We start from the raw sequence: 15,139 nt of genomic DNA, 5'->3' as shown, positions 1-15,139 counted from the left end.
AAAACACTCTGGCAGCTCCTCAAAAAGTTAAACATAGAGTTACAGTTTAACCTAGCAATTGTACTTCTAGGTATATACCCAAGAGAAATAAAAACGTGTTTACAAAAGACTTACAAATTCATTGCAGCTTTATTCATAGTAGCTAAAAACTGGAAACAGCCATCAACAAGAATAGATAAAGAGATTATTGTATATTCATACAATGTAATATGAATTGGCAATAAAATGAATGTGCAACTGATACATACAAGAACAAGGATCAATCTAAAATAGATGTGTTGAGCAAAATAAGCCAGACCAGGAAATACATACTATATGATTCTACTTATATGAAGTTCAAGAACAGGAAAATTAATGTGATAGAAATCAGAATAGTGGTTGCTGGTTGGGGACAGAGGTAAATTGACTGGAAAGAGACAGAAAAGAAATTTCTAGGGTGATGGAAATATTCTAGATCCTGTCTTGTGTGGTAGTTACAATGTATATAAAATTGTCAAAATTTATCAAAATGAATTTAAGATCTGTGTATTTTATTGTACGTAACTCAACAACTCAATAAAGTAGTCAGCTTTCAAAAAAAAAATTGGGATCCCTGGGGTCACTTGAGTCTAAGGAACAAGGACAATTCCTGACCTCTAACCTACTGTCTATATATGAAGCCCTAGTCAACCGCCACCCTTCAGTGCCTCCCCTCTATCAGCAGTGCCTCCAACAGACCACGTGGGGGCACCCAAGCCCGCAGCGACTAACACTTGCGGTGCTAATTCTTCACCAGGTAGGTTGCTCTTCTGGCAGCTAGAAGTGTGGGTGCTGCGTAGCCTGCTGGCCTGCACACAGCTTCGTCACCACCACCTCTTGTGGCCTAGCCAGCAGCTCTGAACATGCAACAGCCACTGCTCACTTGGCGAGTTAGAACAGGAGTGCCCATCCAAACCTGCTCCCACTAACTGTCCTCTGCAAGTCCCAGCCTGGGTCGGGACCTGGTAAGCATTGACCCTGGGCATTGGCTGAGCCCCTGGATGCCAAATGCACAGGATGCATTCCAGTCCTTACCTGCCTGGCCTCTTAGATATATTGCAAAGCCAGTCTTGCTTTTATCTCCACTGTCCCCCTTCCTCCTGCTCAGTCTGACACCGTTTCCTCTGGCAACCTCCCCGCTCCAAAGTCTGGAAGTGGATGTGAATCTGCAGGGTCCACTAAGGGGATACTTTGAAAACCTATTATCACATTAGCACTTAACATCTGTACAGAAATTATTTTCAAATGTGCTCCAAGGATCACCTCATTACTGAAGAATTAACCTTTAGAAGTCAAGTGACAAAGTATATCTACATTTTATGTGCTAGTAAATGAAGGCAAAGAAAGATTCAGGACTGAGTAATTTATTCAAAATTGAAAAGTAATTCCAAAACAGACTCTGGCTTTATTTGAAATAAGATTCATGTACCCTAAATCCCTGGTTCTATTGGGTTATATCTATTAGTCTACATTTCTACCTAGAAGGCAATCCATTTCAAAAAGTTACCTCCATTTTTTGTCCAATATCTTACTATATTAGGATAGTATAGACAGACTCTTTCAGTGTTGTTCATTTCTAGTAGGCCATTTTAAAATAGGAAAAACCTTTGTGCTTCATGTTCACTGTTTAGAAATAAAAATGAATGCAAACCTGCTTATATTAAAACCTAAATTGCAAAGATTTTTTTTCTAAAGTATAAACAATATCTGCTTGACTTAAAATCTTTGATTCATTTGGGCATTAAATTACCTAACATACAGGTTATTTTAAATTTATACATTGTTTTCCTTGTGTTGTCTCCAGGAATGTCTTATAATTATTATATCTACTTTCCTATGAAATTTTCTCTACCAAAATCAATGCATAACCAATTTGACTCTGATTATAGCTAAAAATGACAAAAAATATTTTTAATGAAACCTAAGAGTATATTTATAAGAGTTAGGTCTCAAGGTTTTTGTTTCATAGGAAGGAAGCTCTGTCATGTGGATCTATAAAATGATCCAAACTTCAGAGAAACAGTCTACAAAATAACTAACTGATTAGTACTCTTCAGAAATGATTGTCCCAACCCTCCATCATCTGAGCTAGAACCCTGGAAGTTAAGTCCTGTCAGTTCTGTTTGCGCTTATCTTTAGAATCCATTCTCCTGTCTGTACCCCCACACCCATACCCTGTTCCATCATCTCTGCAATAGTCTCCGCAACTATCACACTCTCCAGCCTTTCCGCACCCTCTCGTCCTCCTCTAAGCAGCTGCAGGTAATGGTGCCACTCTCCTATTTAGCACCGTCCTGACTCTCCCCACGGCTCCTGTGGATACACCCCTCCCCTAGGGTGGCTTACAGCCTTCCTGACCTCATCCCGGCCACTTCTCAGCCTCATCTTTTGCACACCATCCCCTAAACGCACCCCAACCACCCACAACAGTTTGCACTTGGAAGACTCAGGTTCTCCTTCACCCCTTTACTTTCGCACATGCTATTCTATCCTCTCATCCTCTCCCCGGACTCCTGTCCCTGTTCCTTTACCCAGAAAGCCTTACTCTGCTTAGGCCTAGGATCCAGAAAACCCTCTTAAGTAAAAGCTGCTCTTTTCCTCACTCTCCAGGTACCACGGCCAGGTACGATGGCCAGGAGCACCCCGCGTCCTGATGGTTTCCCTCCTGCCTCCAGGCACATCCTGTGTCCCTCAGCTTCCTCCCCCCTGTCCCTGTTGTTTCTGTGCACAGCCGGCCTTTGCTCACCTGTCGCTCTGGCTGCCTGGTTCCTACTCATCCTCTTACTGCCCACATGCATCCCACGTCTTTTGGACGCCTCCATGGACGAAATGCCTCTGCCTGGTGCTCTGTACCTTCCCTCCCTGCCATCCAGTGCTATGTGTTACATAGGAGCCTGACTCGCTAGGAGACTGAGTTCGGGGGCGCTCACCATCACCCACTGCCAGTCTCAGTGAAACGAAACCTTGGTTGAGTGATGTGGTTGATAAATGTCTAACAACCAGCTCTTTAGAGAAAAATGTATACATAAATGTACATATATACAGAGGGTGCCAAAAAAAGTATACGTACACAATTTAAGAAAGGAAAAAACTGTATTAAAATTGTAATACAAAGAATGACGCTAGCATTCATTTGATTAACGCCATCTTTTAAGCGAACATCATACTACACATTGCTACCGTAATTCAATTCAACTTCAAAAAATAATACATACGAGTAGATAACATCTCTTAAAATGTGTACATTTTTTTGGCACCCCCAGTATTTGTTTTAAGTTTTACTGATCCAAGGGATGTGTAACACACAACTTACACATAATAAAGTATATAGTGCTTTTTATTGTAAACTCCAATCTCACAGAATGCTCTCATTGGTTTTCCATGGCCAGCCTAGGTCTGCAATTGATGAATGAGCATAGTTAATGAATAAAACAGTAAACCAAGCTCTGTATTTGCAATGTTTTCGATGTCTGGGACGTACGTGCTTCCAGCATGGCTGAGGTCAGGCCACCAACAGGATGTCACTGCAGGACGACTTGGGCGAAGACGCACCACAGCGCACTTTCTGTAGCATTTCCACCACACAGATACAGGCAACAGGAAAAACTTCAAGACCATGCATAGCAATATGGCATAAAGTCTTTAGGAAGTGATGAGTGAGTTAATTAAATTTTTAATAATGCCTGTGTTTAACAACCAGATCACAAAATTGAACATTTAACAGTTGGCTCTCATAAGCCAGCATGAGCTGCTTCTAGCATATCGCCACTTCCTGCATGTCACTATCCCCCAACTTCTCCAGGCCCAATCTTGCTGCCAGTCTAGGAGACGTCCGAGTTCCATGGATGACTCAGCCAATCCCCCGAACTAGGATTCCTCCTCACCCCAGTAGCCTTGGCCCTCCTTCAGCCACCCGCCTGTTCCCATGGCCTCACTGTACATCTAGTCATCATCAGGAACAGTTTTACCCCAAAACTCTGTCCTCCTCTCTTGCCCCTGGGCTACAGCGTCCTCTTGCAGTCCTCTCGGCACCCCCTCACATGTCCTTCAGCCTGAAAGAACATTGTTCCCCGAGCCCTGTTTATTAGCCAACTCCCTGTCCCTGCAATGTCCCTCCTCTCTACCCATCCTTCTGCTGGATTATATATATATTACTATATTCTCTGGGTATATAGTAATTACACAATAAAGCAATTCACATTTAGTATTATCATTTCAGTAGAAGCCCTCTTATTTGATGCAATTGAGATCAGAAGTTGGTCAACAAAAAGTCAGTATCATTAAAAATGATATGTATTTGGGGGAAAGGGAGTTATCTCTTTGTGAGGGGTATAAATGTCTAACTAGTACATTGTTTTGTACACCTGAAACTACTAAAAAAGAAAAAAATGATATGTATCTGGATATTTTGTTTTCACTTAAAACATATCAAACATGTATTAACTTGCCAGTCTTCTGATGTAATAGTAATGCCAAGGCTTTTTCTTTGAATATGGGTCTGTTGATTGGCATTCCACATTTCTTTTCTTACATAACAATACCTATACCAGGTTGTCTAGGCTCCTAGATTCTGTAAAGTGGGTAAAAGCTTAAGGACACTGGCAAAGCAACCTGACTGCAGACTCTTGGGTTTCTATAGAGTTTCTCAAATCTTTGTAGTAGTCTCTCCAAGCCAAGCTCAACACCTTTTTTAAAAATTCTATTTTTAATTGTGGGAGGAAATTTGACTTTGGCACAAATGTAGTGATGGATTTCAGAAGGCAGCATGTGGGTCCCTTGGTCAGTTATACTCCCTCCAATCAAAGATGTGAGAAAGCCATTCTCATGGCCATCACAGGTAGTAGCATAGCTGGTTCTTGGTGTATCAGGTATGGATTTAGCTTGGCTACATGTAACAGGAAACTCAAATAACAATGGCTTAAACAAAATAGGTCTTTTCTCACCTAATAAGTCCAGGAATAAGTGAACTGGCTCAGTGACTATAAGATATAGGGCAGTGGTCTCAGAAGCCAACTCTGATTAATGTGAGCAGAAAAGGAAGGGTATTTACTGGAAGGGTATCAAGTAAGTCCTATAAGTTCTTGACTCAAGACCCATCAGTCATGACTCTGGTCATTACTTGGCCTTTCTGGCCTTTTCTGCAGACTTTTGAAATGGCTTCTCAACTGCGGCCGTCATGGCTGCATCGCAAGCAGCTGAGGAAGAAGGGCCCAGGGCAGAAGGGCACGCCAGCTGAGTCTGCAACCCCATTCAATCAGCTTTCCTGGAATCCCCACCCGATGGTTTTCATGTACCTCTCATTGGTCTGAACCATCACGTCGGCACTCCTATTTGACAAGAAAGTGACTGTCACACGTTTTAGCTTTTTAAGTGGGCATTTGTCTCTGCCAATAAAATCAGTGTTGTATTAGTAAGGAAGAAGGGGAGAATGGATATTGAGGAGGGTACCCACAGTGTCTGCCACCCCTGATGTGCGTGAATACACAAGAGAGTAGCCTGCCAGCAACTGAGTGCATTTGGGGGCCACGGGTGTTACCTGCACAGGCAGTGGAGAGTTTAGCTCACCCGATGACCCAGTGCCATGGAGGTGGTAATGAGCAGGTCTATTGGGTTATTTTTATTTCACTAGACCGTGAGCTCCATCATGCAGGAATGGTTCTTGTGTCATTCACTGCTGTATCCCTGCACCTACAGCAGTGCCTGTCATATAATTGAGACCAAATAAGTATTTTGAATGAATAATGATTAATAATAGTATTGTTTTCTCCCCTGGGTATACTTTCAATAAACTCCTATCACCTGAAGTCCTGGAATGTAGAAACTGCCAAAGCCTGTTGGGGATAATCCCTCCCCAGTGTTGCTCATTCCATTCATTCTCAGCAGGTAAATTCAACTCCTTCATGGTGCAGGTGGGGGACTGCATCCTGCATCCTGCATCCTTTCCTCCTTCTTACCTGTCTCAGGGGAAGAGATGTGGCTATAGGCTGAATGTTTGGTTCCCCCCAAATTAATATGTTGGAATCCTAACCCTTGATGTGACCGTATTAGGAGGTGGTGGTATTGGAGGTAACTATGTCAGTGAGGGCAGAGCTCTGGTGATGGGATTAGTGTTCTTACAAGAGACCCCACAGAGCCCACTAGCCCCCTCTGCCATGTGAAGATATGAGAAGTCTGCAACATGGAAGACAGCCCTCACCCAACCATGCTGGCACCCTGGTCTCAGACTCCCAGCCTCCAAACCTGTGAGAAATAAAAGTACCATCGTCTGTGGTACTTTTTCATAGCAGCCTGAACAGACAAAACATATGTCGTCCCACCCCTCCCAGGCTAAAGCCAGTCCCCCAACCGTGCTCTGATTCCCACCCCTTCTAATCTCCTCAGGGATTTTGATCCTTCGATTGTCCTCTTTCCTCAGTGCCTTCAACTTCTTCTATTTATCTTTCAAACATTTCCCAGAAGAAAAAGCAAAATTGTTGTCCCTCTGTCCATAGCCCACTCAAGCTATTGTTTAACTTCCATTCCTGGGTTGTCTCAGCCACTCCCAAGGCAGTAAGTATCCCCAGTGTGATGAAGATTCCTTGATCAGCCAAGGGTTCTTGGCTGTAACTGTGTAGAAACCAACTCTGGCTAATGTGAGCAGAAAAGGTATTTACTGGAAGGGTATCAAACATCAGCCTCGCTTTCATGAACTGGAAATTTTGTGGCTATTCATTATTTAATAAGAAAAAAATTACTTTCCCTGCTTGACTTTTAATTTTAGAAACTGAAGCTAATTTGTACCAGTGTTATGCTTTTCACTTTTGATTTCAAGGATCTGGCTGCTTTATTCTTTTGTTATTGCATGCAACTTATTATGAAAATAAAAACATTGTTATGCATATTCCTCCAAACACATTAAATTTTTTGGACCAATTAAAACAATAAACAGTCAATATTATACATGACTGTCATCTCTAAGCTCAGAGACTGTTGTCATGGCCTTGCCCCTCCAGGGTGCACGGGCCACTGTGATGCTGGCTCCTTTGCACACTGCCTCTCTTCCCTGAGTCCAGGCCCCACAGCCTCCTCCCAGCCCTCATCTCTCTCTGGAACTGCTGGGGATCAGCTCCAAAATTCCCTGTTCCATAGCATGGAGAACAATTTAGCCTCTACTTTCTGCCCTCTCAATTTCGTCTCAGAACCACTTTACATTCCTTTTTTTTTTTAATTAATTAATTTTTTTTGGGGGGGGAGGGGAACAGGACTTTATTGGGGAACAGTGTGTACTTCCAGGACTTTTTTCCAAGTCAAGCTGTTGTCCTTTCAAACTTAGTTGTGGAGGGCGCAGCTCAGCTCCAGGTCGAGGTGCCGTTGCTAGCTGCAGGGGGCACAGCGCACCATCCCTTGCGGGAGTCGAACCGGCAACCCTGTGGTTGAGAGGACGCTCTCCAACCAACTGAGCCATCCAGGAGCTCAGCGGCAGCTCAGCTCAAGGGCAGGGGGCGCTGCCCACCATCCCTTGCGGGACCTGAGGAATCGAACCGGCAACCTTGTGGTTGAGAGCCAACTAATCTATCTGGCACTGGCACATGTGGGAATCGAACCGGCAGCCTTCGGCGTTAGGAGCATGGAGCACCAACCGCCTGAGCCACCAGGCCAGCGCAACCACTTTACATTCTTAAAAATTATCAGTAACCCCATTGAACATTTTAAACGTGGGTTATTTACCAATATTTACTCTATTATAAATTAAAACTGGGAAAATTTTTAAATATTTATTTATTATTTAATTTAAAATAACAATAATAAACTCATTACATGTTAACATAAACACATTTTTATTTTAAATAATTATATTTTCCAAAACAAACACACAAAAAGAAGTAGTGACAAGCACAGCATTGTTTTACAATTATGTAGACATTTTTAATGTCTGGCTTAATAGAGATAGCTGGAATCTTATATCTGCTTCTGCATTTAATCTGCTACAACATCACATGTCATACAACCTTTGGGAAATTCCACTGTACATTCATGACAAAATAAGAATGAAAATGGCAAATAATGTCTTAGTATTGTTATAAAAATAGTTTTGAGCTTCCAGATGGCTCAGTTGGTTGGAGCGCGGGCTCTCGACCACAACGTTGCCAGTTTGACTCCCACAAGGGATGGTGGGCTGCGCCCCCTGCAACTAGCAACTGCAACTGGACCTGGAGCTGAGCTGCGCCCTCCACAACTAAGATTGAAAGGACAACAACTTGACTTGGAAAAAAGTCCTGGCAGTACACACTGTTCCCCAATAAAGTCCTGTTCCCCTTCCCAGATAAAATCTTTTTTTAAAAAAAAAAAAAGAAGAAGAAGTAGAGTCTACTTCCTTTCCCCTTGAACCTGGGTAGGGCTCAGTAACTTCCTTGATAAACAGAATGTGGTGACACAGTGTGACACCGAGGGTTAGGGCATGCAATGCAGTATGGTTTCTGCCTGGCTCTTTCTCTGTCATTGGGTGCTCGCCCTGGAATCCAGCTGCCATGCTGTGAGGAAGCCCAAACTAATCCAAGCAGAGAGACCAGGGAGAGGCCCACGTGGAGATCCTGAGGCTTGCAGTTGACGGCCAGCAAAAACCAACAGACATGCGAGGGCACATACTTTCAGATGGTTCCAGCCCCCAGCCGTCAGATCTCCTAGCTGAAACCTCGGACGTTGTGGAGCAGAGAAGCCATCCTGGGTGTGCCATGCCTAAATTCTTGACCCGCAGGATCTGTGAACATAGTAAATGATTGCTTCACACAACTACATTTTGGATAATTTGTAATGCAGCAGTTAATAAGTGGGACAGAGGCCTCTTAGCATCCTATGTGAGCTTGCCAAAGTACTAATCTAATCAAAATAGGCCTGACTAAAACCCTGCAATGATTTCTTAGGCTAAAGTCAAACCTGGTGAGCCCACCAGGGTGTTAAAAGATTTCAGCAATCACTTGGCCTTCTTCCCTCCAGGTTATGACGGGGCAGTTTGGGTATCCAGGCTGCAGGGTGGAGGCAGTCCCAAAGTAGGTTAATAAGAAGGAAATAGTAACAGTCGGGTACGGGCAGTACCGAGTGCCTGACATTCTTCTCCGCCAGTGAACAGAGGCCACATAAACACCAGAGAAAGCCCAAGGTCTCTTCCCCTGCTACTCCCCACCCTTTCCCCCGGCCACAAAAAGCGCCTGGTCACGAAGGATTTCCAGGTGAATTCCTTAAAAGTTCCAAGTAGAAGTTGCAGCCGTGGGCCACACTGACCTATAGGTAAACGTGTCTGAAAGCACAAGTTAGTTGAGGTGGTGGACCTCAACAGAGATGGCTGCCATCTCTCCACAGGCTCCCGCGCCTAGGTACGCAGGTCAGGCCTTCCTCCAGGAGGCAGAGTTTATTTCCCTACACCTGCAGTCTGGGCTGGACATGTTTCTTGGTTTGACCAATAGATGCAGAGGAAGAAATAATGTGTGAGTCCCAGGCCAAGGCCTTATGAGGCCTTCCAGCCTTCATTTTCATCTTTTTGGGATCAAGCTACTCAAGAAATCAGCTTGGGCTACAGACCACATGGAGCGATGCCACATGGAGAGCACCCCAGCCACTCCAACCAGCCTAACTGAGGCACCAGACACGTGAGTGAAACCATCCTGAGCCCCAGTCAAATTCCCGGCTGCAAGCAGCTGAGTGAGCAGCCCCAGCTGACACCATGTGGCATAGAACGGCCCAGCGGAATCCAAGCAAACTACAGAGGCATTAGAAACAATAAATCCTTGTCATTTTTAGCCCCGAAGTTTTAAGGTGATTTGTTACCCAGAAATAGGTAACTGAAACAGTTGCCATCATTTAAAAACATGAAATTGTCACACAAAGCCTTGAAGTTTGGGGCTTCTTTTTTTGAAAACACTTTAGCTATAGGGCAGAATCTGAAAGGTGTGGCCCCAACCTATAGTAAAGATCTGTGGCAAGTACTTCAGAGAGGGCAGGTGTTCTGCCTGTTCCCGTGATTTTTCCGCGGAAGGGGCAGAAATGATGGGAGCTGGTGACAACCAATCATATCTCTATTCTTTCCCGAGGCAGGTTCACTGCGTAGGTCATAAATCAGCAACTTCGCATAATTTCTGGACAGAGAGAAAGAGTTCTCCCAGGAATTTTGCAAACAAAATATGCTCTTTTCCCTTGTTGAAATATATAAAACTTTACCTCCTAGGACAGTACGTACAGGTGCCTTGTGATTTATTTCAGAACAATAAATGGCAGACACACTTGGTTAACTTCATCTTTTGCGCAAGAGAAGGGAAGACATAATTAATTACCTGGTGGTGACAGGGAACCCTCATGGCCATAAAGGAGATTTGACCACGAAGCTCCCTGAACTTGAAGGAACCCCAATTCACCCAGCTTGATTTGGGGTCTCTGTCCTGGGCCAGTAGGCTGGGGGGATTGGGGCAACAGGGATATTTTGTGAAAAGAGCTGTTTTCTACTCTTACCACCCTGGAAAGGTGGAGAAGGGGTAATTGCCAGGAAGAGAGGTGACCCAGGGAAGAGGAAGTTATTTCCTGGCTTCTTCCCAGTGCTCCAGATCCTAGGAGCCTCTATAGTAACAACACTGCATTGTTTACCCTAAGCCTGACTCTGACAGGAAGTGATGGGAGAAGGGCTCTATATATGTAACATGCAGAAAAGCTGATACAGCCACTTCCCACCGAAATGAAGCAGAAAATGCTAAATCACACACAAGCAAAATAAAACTAGTGGGCCTGCATTCCTGCCTATCAACAAACAGCTGGGGCCCAGCCCTCTGGCTGTCCTGGGGAGACTGACAGCCTGCTCTGCCTCTCTATTTTCTTTTTTTGTTGTTTACCCCATCTCCAGGTTTGCCTACAAGCTTTATTGCTCAGCAGCTGAGTCTTGGAGCAAGGGAGATAGCTTATCTCCGAAAAGTAGAAGTGATGACACCATGGAAGTACTAGGGGATGACCTGAGATAATTCCAAGAGGGAAGCACTGCTGTCATTATCATCATTTCCATTTTACAGAAGAGGAAACTGAGGCACAGGGAGGTTCCATAGCTTGACCAAGGGCACAACTAGCAAACAGCAGAGCTGGGATTCAAACCCAGGCAGCTGGGCTCCAGAATCCATATTCTTAACCATCCATTAGCTGTTTCTGAGTGTTAGATGGGCAAGCATTTTGTAAGTTGTAGGAAAAATCAGTGCACTCTTGAAGAACAGTTATAATTCTGGGAAGGCATAAACTAAGCTCCCTAGCTCTGCCCCAGGGCCAAGCTGGAGGAAGGAGAGCAGCCCAGCTGTCCCCCATCTGACAGAACAAAACTCTACCCTGGAGTGCCTGGACCTTCAGTATGGGTCGCTGGGGAGGACTGTGTCTGTCTGATGGCTTTCTGCCCTGTTTCCCTTTCCTGCTACAGGAGGTCTAGTGCCAGGAGGTCTAGAACAGACTCTGGAGGCCAGGATTCAGTCTAAGAGAAGAGGTACCTGGCATCTCTCTCTCTCTCTCTCTCTCTCTCTCTCCATCTCCATCTCTATCTCCCCCACCCCCACTGTCTTGCTCTGGGGGAAGCCAGCTATTATGTCAGGAGCGGATCTACAGAGAGACCCATGTGGTAAGGAAGGCCTCTGACCAACATGTGAGTGAGCTTGGGAGTGAATCCCCCAAAACTAGCCGACTCCCTCACAGTACCCTCACCAGAGGCGCTGACCTAGAACCACCTGTGAGCTGCTCTTGGATTTCTAGCCCTCAGGAACTATATATGATAATGAATGTTTTTGTTTTAAGCTGCTGCCTTTGGGGGTCATTTTTTTTATGCAGCAGTAAATAACCCATACATCTTTCTCACTCTAGGAACCCCCTCTCTTCCTTTTACTGGGCAGCTCAAATCAGGTGAGGTAGTAAAATGAGTCAGAGCACCTGCATTCAGATATCTGTGGTTGCAAGTTACTTACCCTCTCTGTGCTTCTGTTTCCACATTTGTTAAACAATGATGGAAAGGAAGATTGTGAAGATTAATCAGGGAATAGAACTGTGAGAGTACCTGGCCCAATGCTGGGCCCTTGGTGGGGGCCTGATAAACCTGAGCACCCAGTTCCTGACTCATTTGCATGCTCCCCCCCCCATTCATGGGCCGGGCTGGGACTAGGACCAGAGGCCTTGGGAGGTCCTCATGCTCCTGATGTGGATGTGACTGCTTTCTGTCCAGCAAACTGGAACCAGGCCACAATAGAGGTTGCTTTCTGCAAAGCTGCCTTAGAGATTGTCGTATCGTAATTAATGTTCATTCTGACACAAATCAGCACCCCTCTCCTGCCTCCTGCTCTGTGACGGTTGATGGAACAGGTTGTTGTCCTGACTCGGTCAAGCATGTTAAGCAATTTCCATACCGAGTGGCGTTCACATACTAGTACTGTGATTACCCCCTCCTTTACCCTGTGTAATTCTTTGGTGCCTGCCAAGCTGCTGGAGAATCCAATTCTCTTGCAGCCGCCCAAGACATGCCTCGTGTCTAAGTTTCCCTTAATAAACACCATTAATTACCAACTGGAGTGCTGTGACTCTTTCTTCGGTCTTTTCCCTGCCCTCCACTTACAGAAGCATATTTTCAGCCTCAGGTCTTTTCCCTGGGTCTGTCTATAGGAAGAGTCCTCTTCCCGCCATTGGAGACAGAGGAGAAGGAGACCTATCTTGTGCCACGGATTTTTCTCCCAGTCTTGGGGTGAGAAGAGACTTGTCCATGAGAAGCAAGATGTACTATTGGAAAGGTGCATAAGCCTGGCCAATGCAGAGCAGGGGCTGGTGCCCCAGTAGCCAGGCCTGTCACCACCTCCCCTTAGGGTGAAAGGAGTCTGATTTGCCACTCCTTAGTCCCTAACATATTGGGAAAACTGCAATTTCTAATTTCCTTTCCAATTTCCAATTTGCTCATTTCCTTTCCTTTTCACCAGCTTTCTTTCCCCTTCATCCCCCTTTTTAAATTTTTTAAATTTATCTTAAACACACATAATATATGAAAACTATTAGCCAGCATTTTCTGAGAACTTACTAGCTAATGTTCTAAGACTGTTAGGTGTCTCACAATCACTTTATGAGGCAGGTTCCTATGTTAGCACCATTTTACAGCTTAGAAAACTAAGGAATAGAGGTAAAGTAAACGCTCAAGGTCACAGAGGCAAAAGAAGCTAATGAAGCTCAGGCTTCAAGGTGAGTACCTCACTGACACGGGCAGTCCCAAGGCTCTGGGCTGAATTTTGTATTCATAGTTAGTAATTTAGCAGTTCTTTTCTTAAAGAGGCCCACAAAAACTGGAAGCGGCCTTAGAGGTAACAGATGTCGTATGCCGTCTTCTTGCAGATATTTAAAAAATACATTTACATCTACGCACATACACACACACACACACACACACGGAAATATCTCCCCCTTTAAAAATACCTGTGGTCCCACAGTGTGTACAGCTAGCACCCGACTCTTTTAACAGAAAGTCTTGACTCTCCACGGTTCTAACCGTCGAGGAGTGTCGGCCAAAGAAGCTCCAATTTATCAACCAACCTTCCCAGAGCTGAGCCTCCACTCCCCTCCGGACCGCGACCGCCCCTTCCCCCGGGTTCCTCCCCGCGTACTCTCCCTTCCTCCCGCTCCTCATCGCCGTTTCCTCCCTCACATCTTTGCTACGTCTATAACGCCCCCATTCCAGGCTGCTCCCTCCGCATTTCTCCTTTCCTTGCCCTGGCCCTGCGCTTCCGCGCCAACCCCGTTTCCTGCCCGGCGTGGCCCCTCTGCAGCCCCCGCTTCCTCTCGGCGGACCTCACTACTCTTACTTACGCAGCGTCGCCCCCACGCTTCTCGGATCCCTCCGACCCCCTCTTCCCAGCCCTGCCACTCGGCGGCCCCGCTGGAGCGCACAGCCGGCGGGCTACGACGCGCGCTGACAGGGTAATGAATGGCTTCAGCGGTAATTAGAGACCCAGCGGCTAATCATGGTGTACATTTACATTTTAAGTGCTGCAGAGGGAGCGAGGAAGGGGAGGGGACAGGGAGGAGGGAGTGCGGGCCTTTTCGGCGCTCTCCCTTCAAGGACCCCGGAGCGAAGTGAATCCAAGTCCTGTACAGCTGACGGCAGGCGCGGGGCGGGAGGAGGGTGAGGGGAGCCCCGCCTTCCCGGGCCAGACCAGGCGGCGCCGCATCCTCACCCTTTGCAAAACCAGAGCTCACAGGCCCTTTCTTCCAAACTGCAGACTCCTGCCTTCATGCCCCTCCACACACCCAAGGGAACGTTCTGCCTTGGTTTATATACCCCGCGGATGAAGAGCTTGCTTTTTCCCTAAACAACCCGATCCAAGGTTCTGTGTTTCCCGGAAAATAAGAGCTAGCCTGACAATCAACTCTAATGCGTCTTTTGGAGCAAAAATTAATATAAGACCCGGTATATTATATTATGTTATATGATACTATGTTATATTGTATTATACCGGGTCTTATAGCAAAATACGGTTGGGTATTATATTATATTATATTATACCGGTCTTATAGTAAAATAAGACCTGGTCTTATATTAATTTTTGCTCCAAAAGACACATTAGAGGTGATGGTCCGGCTAGGTCTTATTTTCCGGGAAACAAGATAGCTTCCGGCTGTTCAGGGACTTTCTCAGGCCTAGCCAAACTGCCGCCTTTTAAGTCCCACAACTTCCCTGGCCTTACAGAGTGTGGGGTCCCCTGCGCCCCCCCCCTCAAGCGCTGCAGTCTTTGTGTCTTCTCAAGGCTGCTGTGCCTCCGGCTTCTATGGCTGTTCCTCGTGGGGCCCGCGGGAGCTCACGCGGGGCCCAAGTCCAGATTCAGAGCAGAACGCGACCGGAGGGCCCCTCATCCCAGCGAGCGACCAGGGGATCGGGGGAGGTCCGTCACTCAAACGTTGGGACGCAAAGGTCCACCTGCTCCAGCCACTCCCAAAGAGCGGTAATGGGGTTAGCCCGGATTTCTGAACAGCAAAGGCCGAGAGCTAGGAGTTACAGGATGCCGAGGAGGCGATAGCAGCCTTGAAAAGGGAGAGGAGGACTCCGGCAGCTCCATCTTAAGACTGGGGCCCAGCTTCCCCAGACATTGTCGTGCCCCCAACA

This window comes from Rhinolophus ferrumequinum, chromosome 6, assembly GCF_004115265.2.
Source record: "Rhinolophus ferrumequinum isolate MPI-CBG mRhiFer1 chromosome 6, mRhiFer1_v1.p, whole genome shotgun sequence".
Classification (NCBI taxonomy): domain Eukaryota; kingdom Metazoa; phylum Chordata; class Mammalia; order Chiroptera; family Rhinolophidae; genus Rhinolophus; species Rhinolophus ferrumequinum.
This window is presented reverse-complemented; position numbering follows the sequence as displayed.